The sequence below is a fragment of the Sapajus apella genome, unplaced genomic scaffold, assembly GCF_009761245.1.
Source record: "Sapajus apella isolate SASKATOON/1434 unplaced genomic scaffold, GSC_monkey_1.0 scaffold88, whole genome shotgun sequence".
Classification (NCBI taxonomy): Eukaryota; Metazoa; Chordata; class Mammalia; order Primates; family Cebidae; genus Sapajus; species Sapajus apella.
In genome coordinates, this window is record NW_022437028.1 from 6,668,359 (window position 1) to 6,674,055 (window position 5,697).

The 5,697-nt window shown below is 55.5% G+C and overlaps 1 long non-coding RNA gene across 1 annotated transcript; it reads left to right on the top strand.

Moving 5' to 3' along the window:
• Positions 1–12: 12 nt before the first annotated feature.
• LOC116534583 lies at positions 13–328 on the top strand. The gene is made up of 2 exons (XR_004261782.1): positions 13–101; positions 160–328. It is a non-coding gene; the product is annotated as an uncharacterized LOC116534583 (long non-coding RNA).
• The last annotated feature ends 5,369 nt before the right edge of the window (positions 329–5,697 follow it).

Below are 5,697 nucleotides of genomic sequence, written 5' to 3' on the forward strand. Positions count from 1 at the left end.
GGGGGGGGGGCGGGGGGAGAACATTTTAAATGATTTTCTCCTTTATGATGCATCTCTTTTCTTGGGGTTTCCCGATATCTCACCGCCCAGTCCCTTCGATTGTGGAATGTGTTGGGTTGGAGAACAGCTGGTTGCAGATTTTAAGTTTAGACTAAAGAGCTGGTAACAAACAGCTTCAGAGTCAGGCTTGGCCTGAGTCTTGCTTGACAACCCCCCACCGCCCCGCCTAGGGGTTTGGGGATGTGAGGAGGTCAAGGAAATCTGAGCGCCTCCCCCAGCCCCATAATGCTGTTAAGAAGTAGGAAAAATTAAAGCTCCCGGCCAGGCACAGTGGCTCACACCTGTAATTCCAGCACTTTGGGGGGCTGAGGTGGGAGGATCACTTGAGACCAGCCTGAGCAACATAGTGAGACCCCGTCTCAACAAAAAATAAAAACATTAGCTAGGTGTGGCGGCCTGTAGTCCCAGCTGCACTAGACGCTGAGTTTAGAGGATGGTTTTAGCCCATGAGGTCAAGGCTGCAGTGAGCTCATGATCATCCCACTATACTTGGCAACAGAGCAAGACTCTGTCTCTAAAATAAATAAAAAGAGAAAAGCTTCTCACCTTCTAGGACACCAAGAGGCTGTTCCCTTGTGATGGGGCTGTGTGTGTGGTGGGGGCTTACCTGGATCAGGTGGCTGCTCTGCTGTCCCTGTGGCCGGGCGAGGGGCAGGCTGAGGGGTGGCCTGGATTTGCATGCTTCCCTCCCACCACTATGGGACAAATGTTCATTTCCCTGCCACCTGCTGGGAACTAAATCCAGGGAACAGGAAAGGTTCGGGGCCAGCACTGCTCTTTACAGTCATCCCCAGAACCCTCTGGAAGCTGTAAGGCTCGGAGCTGTGCACCGTCTGTAAAGGAGCATCCTGCCAGGGGTGGTGGCTTACTCCTGTAATCCCAGCACTTTGGGAGGCTGAGGTGGGCGGATCACAAGGTCAGGAGTTCCAGACCAGCCTGGCCAAGACTGTGAAACCTGTTTATACTAAAAATACAAAATTAGCCAGTCGTGGTAGCACATGGCTGTAATCCCAGCTACTCAGGAGGCTGAGGCAGGAGAATCACTTGAACCCTGAAGGCAGAGGTTGCAGTGAGCCGAGATCATACCACTGTGCTCAAGCCTGGGCGACAGTGAGACGTGAGACTCCATCTGGGGAAAAAAAAAAAAAAAAGCATCTCAGCCGCTGGGCCCCATGGAGGGCTGAAGAACCCAGCACAGACCCAAGGGAGAGGCTGCTGGGTTTCTAGCTGCTGGGAGAGCCCAGCCGCTGGGTGTGTGGGAGTGGCTCCCAGGCCAGCTTGCCTTCAGCTTCCTGGTCAGCTCACTTGGAGCAAGAGCACGGAGGCTGGCTTCCTCCCAGTGTCCCAGACCCCGAGTCATGCCTCACTTTGAATCCAGATACGAGTCGGGCTGGAGCTCCAGCTGATCCTCACTGCACTGGAGCAGATAAGCCAGCCCGTGGTCCACTCTCAACGGGGCCAGTGCAGGGTCTCTGTCCCTGACTGGCTGGGCTGGCTCCTGCAGGAGGCTCCAGCAATGCAGGGCTCCATGGGGAGGGACATCCGGAGAACGAGGCACAGAGACTTTGAGGGGAGAGGCCTGCGGAGGCTTGGGGACACCGTGGAGCAAAGAAACCTCTGTCCAGGCCGGGCACGGTGCCTCATGCCTGTAATCCCAGCACTTTGGGAGGCTGAGGCAGGTGGATCACAAGGTCAGGAGTTCAAGACCAGCCTGGCCAAAATGTTGAAACCCCGTCTCTACTACAAATACAAAAATTAGCTTGGCATGGTGGCACGCACCTGTAATCCCAGCTACTCAGGAGGCTGAGGCAGGAGAATCGCTTGAACCTGGGAGGCAGAGGTTTCAGTGAGTCGAGATCGTGCCATTGCACTCCAGCCTGGGTGACAGAGTAAGACTCTGTCTCAAAAAAAAAAAAAAAAAAAAAAAAGAAACCTCTGTCCACAGGGTCCCTCCGTGCTGGCCCTTCCAGCATTCCTCACAACACACTTTAGGAAACTCCATTACCTGGTAAGTTGGGGGCACCCAGAGTTGGGTCTGTCCTTGAAGCTGTGACACGAAGACCCACGACACCTCACCCAACGAGGATGGGGCTGGGGAAGGCCGCGCTGGGACGCTTCTACCACGGGCTGCCCCTGGTACACTGCTCCATAGCCTCGTATGCTTCCTTTTCCTTTTTTTTTTTTTTTTTTTCCTCTTGAGACGGAGTTTCACTCTTGTTGCCTAGGCTGGAGTGCAGTGGTGCAATCTCAACTCACTGCAACCTCCCGTCTCCCAGGTTCAAGTGATTCTCCTGCCTCAGCCTCCCAAGTAGCTGGGATTACAGGCATGTGCCACCATGCCCAGCTAATTTTTTTGTATTTTTAGTAGAGACGGGGTTTCACCATGTTGGTCAGGCCGGTCTCAAACTCCTAACTTCGTGATCCGCCCACCTCAGCCTCCCAAAGTGCTAGGATTACTGGCGTGAGCCACCGTACCCAACCTGTTTTATTTTTTATTTTTGGAGGCAGGATCTTGCTCTGTTGCCCAGGCTGGAGTGCAGTGGTGCAATCATGGCTCACTGCAGCCTCAAACTCCTGGGCTCAAGTGACCTTCCCACCTCAGCCTCCCAAAGCACTGGGATTAACAGGTATGAGCCACCATGCCCAGCCCGCCCCATTGTTTCTGAAGGGCTGGGCCCCAGGAGCCACCGCCTACAGGGTAACATCTGCTTACCCCATGTTTTGGGTGGCTGTTTCTGCATCGGTCAGCACAGTCCTCAGCAGACCAGGCTGCCTGCTCTTATGCTCTTGGAGCTTCAAGCAAGGGGACAGTGAGGCATGGGCCTATGGACACACCTGATGGGGAAATGCCGCCTCCAAGGGCGGCTTCCGGAGACACCCCACACCAGAGCCGGCCAAGCGGGGGCTCAGCTAACATTCCCCAGCCGCTTTGGAAGGACATTCAGAAACGAGCACAGCATGCTTGTTCAGGGTGGCAGGTGGTGAGGCTGAGGCCAGGGACAGGATCAAGCTCCATCCGAGGCCCATTCTCTGGGGTTATTCCTGCCTCAATTTGTGTTGAGCCAGCCTGTCTCCTATCCCACAGTACCCAAGGGTGCGTGGGCCACAGACAGGCTGGGAAAGGGTTTAAGACAGGGTCTCACTCTTGTCACCCAGGCTGGAGGGCAGTGGCACAATCTTGGCTCACTGCAGCTTCGACCTCCCTGGGCTCAGATGCTCCTCCCACCTCAGCCTCCCCAGTAGCTGGGACTACAGGTATGTGCCACCAAGCCTGGCTAATCTTTGTATTTTTGTGCAGACGGTCTTGCTATGTTGCCCAGGCTGGTCTCGAACTCCTTGGCTCAAGTGATCCACCCACCTCGGCCTCCCAAAGTGCCAGGATTACAGGTGTGAGCTACAGGTTGGCAGGTTCTACATGGGTCTCAGATCCTGTTTGGGCCTTGCCCTGCTGGCTCCCACCAGGGATCTACAGCATCTAAGGCAAAAAGCCTTGGGCGGGGAGCGGTGGCTCACACCCGTAATCCCAGCACTTTGGGAGGCCGAGGCAGCAGGATCACTTGAGGCCAGGAGTTTGGGACCAGCCTGGCCAACATGGTGAAACCCCATCTCTACTAAAAACACAAAAGTTAGCCAGGCATAGTGGCGGATACTGGTAATCCTAGCTACTTGGGAGGCTGAGGCAGGAGAATTGCTTGAACCTGGGAGGTGGAGGTTGCAGTGAGCCCAGATCGCGCCACTGCACTCTGGCCTGGGCGACAGGGCAAAACTCCATCTTGGAAACAAAAACAAAAAAACATAAGCTGCCTGGTGTTTCCTCATCAGTGCCAGCAGCCCACAGGACAGACTCACCTGTTCCGGCTGCCCGTCTGGAGAGCCCGGACTCCAGCCTGAGAGCCACAGGGACCTGGAGCTGGAGAATGTCCCGAGGTGACCAGAGCTCCGGTGGCTCCTCCTGAAGGGACTGGGGGGACCTCTAAGCCGACCCTGTCCAGATCGGCTCCGTTGTCACTCAGCCACCCTCTGGGGCTGCCCCTTCCTTTGTTGCTGGAAAGAGAGGGTCTTGTCTGGGAGGGGAAGCAGCAGGCAGAGGCACCCTACGTTCTCGGGGTCCCACCTGGTGGGAGCGCCACAGCGGCGTCTGGGCGTGAGCACCCTGCCTCCATGCTAGAAATGTCCACGCCCCCTCACCGGGGCAGCCTAGGAGGACACTGGCCAGTGACCAGCGACAGGAAATGGCCTGGGAGCGCTGTGGGTCTCCCCACGCAGTAGACGCCAGGGGAGGGCCGGGGGCTGTGGTTTATCCCCTCTGCCCACAGCATCCCCCCAAGAACAGAAAGACTTTCAATAGCATCACAGGTTTATTCCGTTTCACCCAGGGCAAGTGTTTTAGAAGCCCACACACAGGATAGTGGATGAGTTTGCCGCAGGTGATCTACATAATGCCATGCACAGATCATCAGCACGAGGCAAGAAGGGGCTGCAGCTGACTCTGCGTCCACTCAGCCTTAAGTGGTCTGGTCCTCAGCAGACCCGCTTAGAAGACGCTAAAACACGTTCCGCCTTCCAAGTTTCTAAAACAGAAACAGCTGTGTTTTGAAACATGTGGTCAGATGCTAAACGGAGTGGGTGTCCCATGTGGGAGGGGCCTTGGCATGTCTAGGCACCAGGAAGGATGTGCTCCAAATTAGGACAGGCCCCGGCTGGCTCCAGGACACACTGAGGCAGAGGGCCCTGCTTTTGCTTTTTTTGAGACAGTCTCACTCTGTCACCCAGGCTGGAGTGCAGTGTCACTATCTCAGCTTACTGCAACCTCTGCCTCCTGGGTTCCAGCGATTCTCTTGCCTCAGCCTCCATAATCTAGCTGGGATTACGGGCGTGTGTCACCATGCTCAGCTAGTTTTTATATTTTTAGTAGAGACGGGGTTTCACCATGTTGGCCAGGCTGCTCTCCCACTCCTGACCTCAGGCGAGCCTCCTGCCTTGGCCTCCCAAAGTGTTGGGATTACAGGCGTGAGCCACCACGCTCAGCCAGGAGACCTCCGTTCTTAAACACTCTTCAAAGTCGGGCTAAACCTCAGGAAACCGAATTTCTAGGCTGCAATGGTGTTCCCCATCACCCACGGTGCCCCTCAAGGTGTTTCTGCAGCTCCGACAGCAGCTCAGCCTCCATGTCCCCACTCGCTCTGGGGGCGACCCCGGTTTCCTCTCCCAGCTGCCATGGCCCTACCCACGGTCACTGCTATTCCCACAGCAAGGGTTTGCCTCATGCCTGTGAACCAGAAAGCCTGGAGCTGGAGAACAAGAACTCTAGAGAAAACAGAACAATGCATTTCTTTGTCTGAAAATGATAGGAAAGAAAAAATTAAAAAAAAAAACCAGAACAAGAAATTCTAAGACTGTCATCCTCCTAATCAGAGGGCTAGACTTGGATGTGCTTCCGTCCCCACCCACATGCCACCATCACTGGGCACCTAATACCTGTCTGGATGCTGCCAGGCCAAGAGCTCTGCCTGGGGACCAGGTGCAGTAACTGGCCCCCAGATGGCACTGGAGATGCATTCCACAGTCTGGGGAGTGTGGCACTGAGTGGGCAGGGACACAGATGGTCCAGGAAGGTGAGCAGAAGGCCCAGCAGGA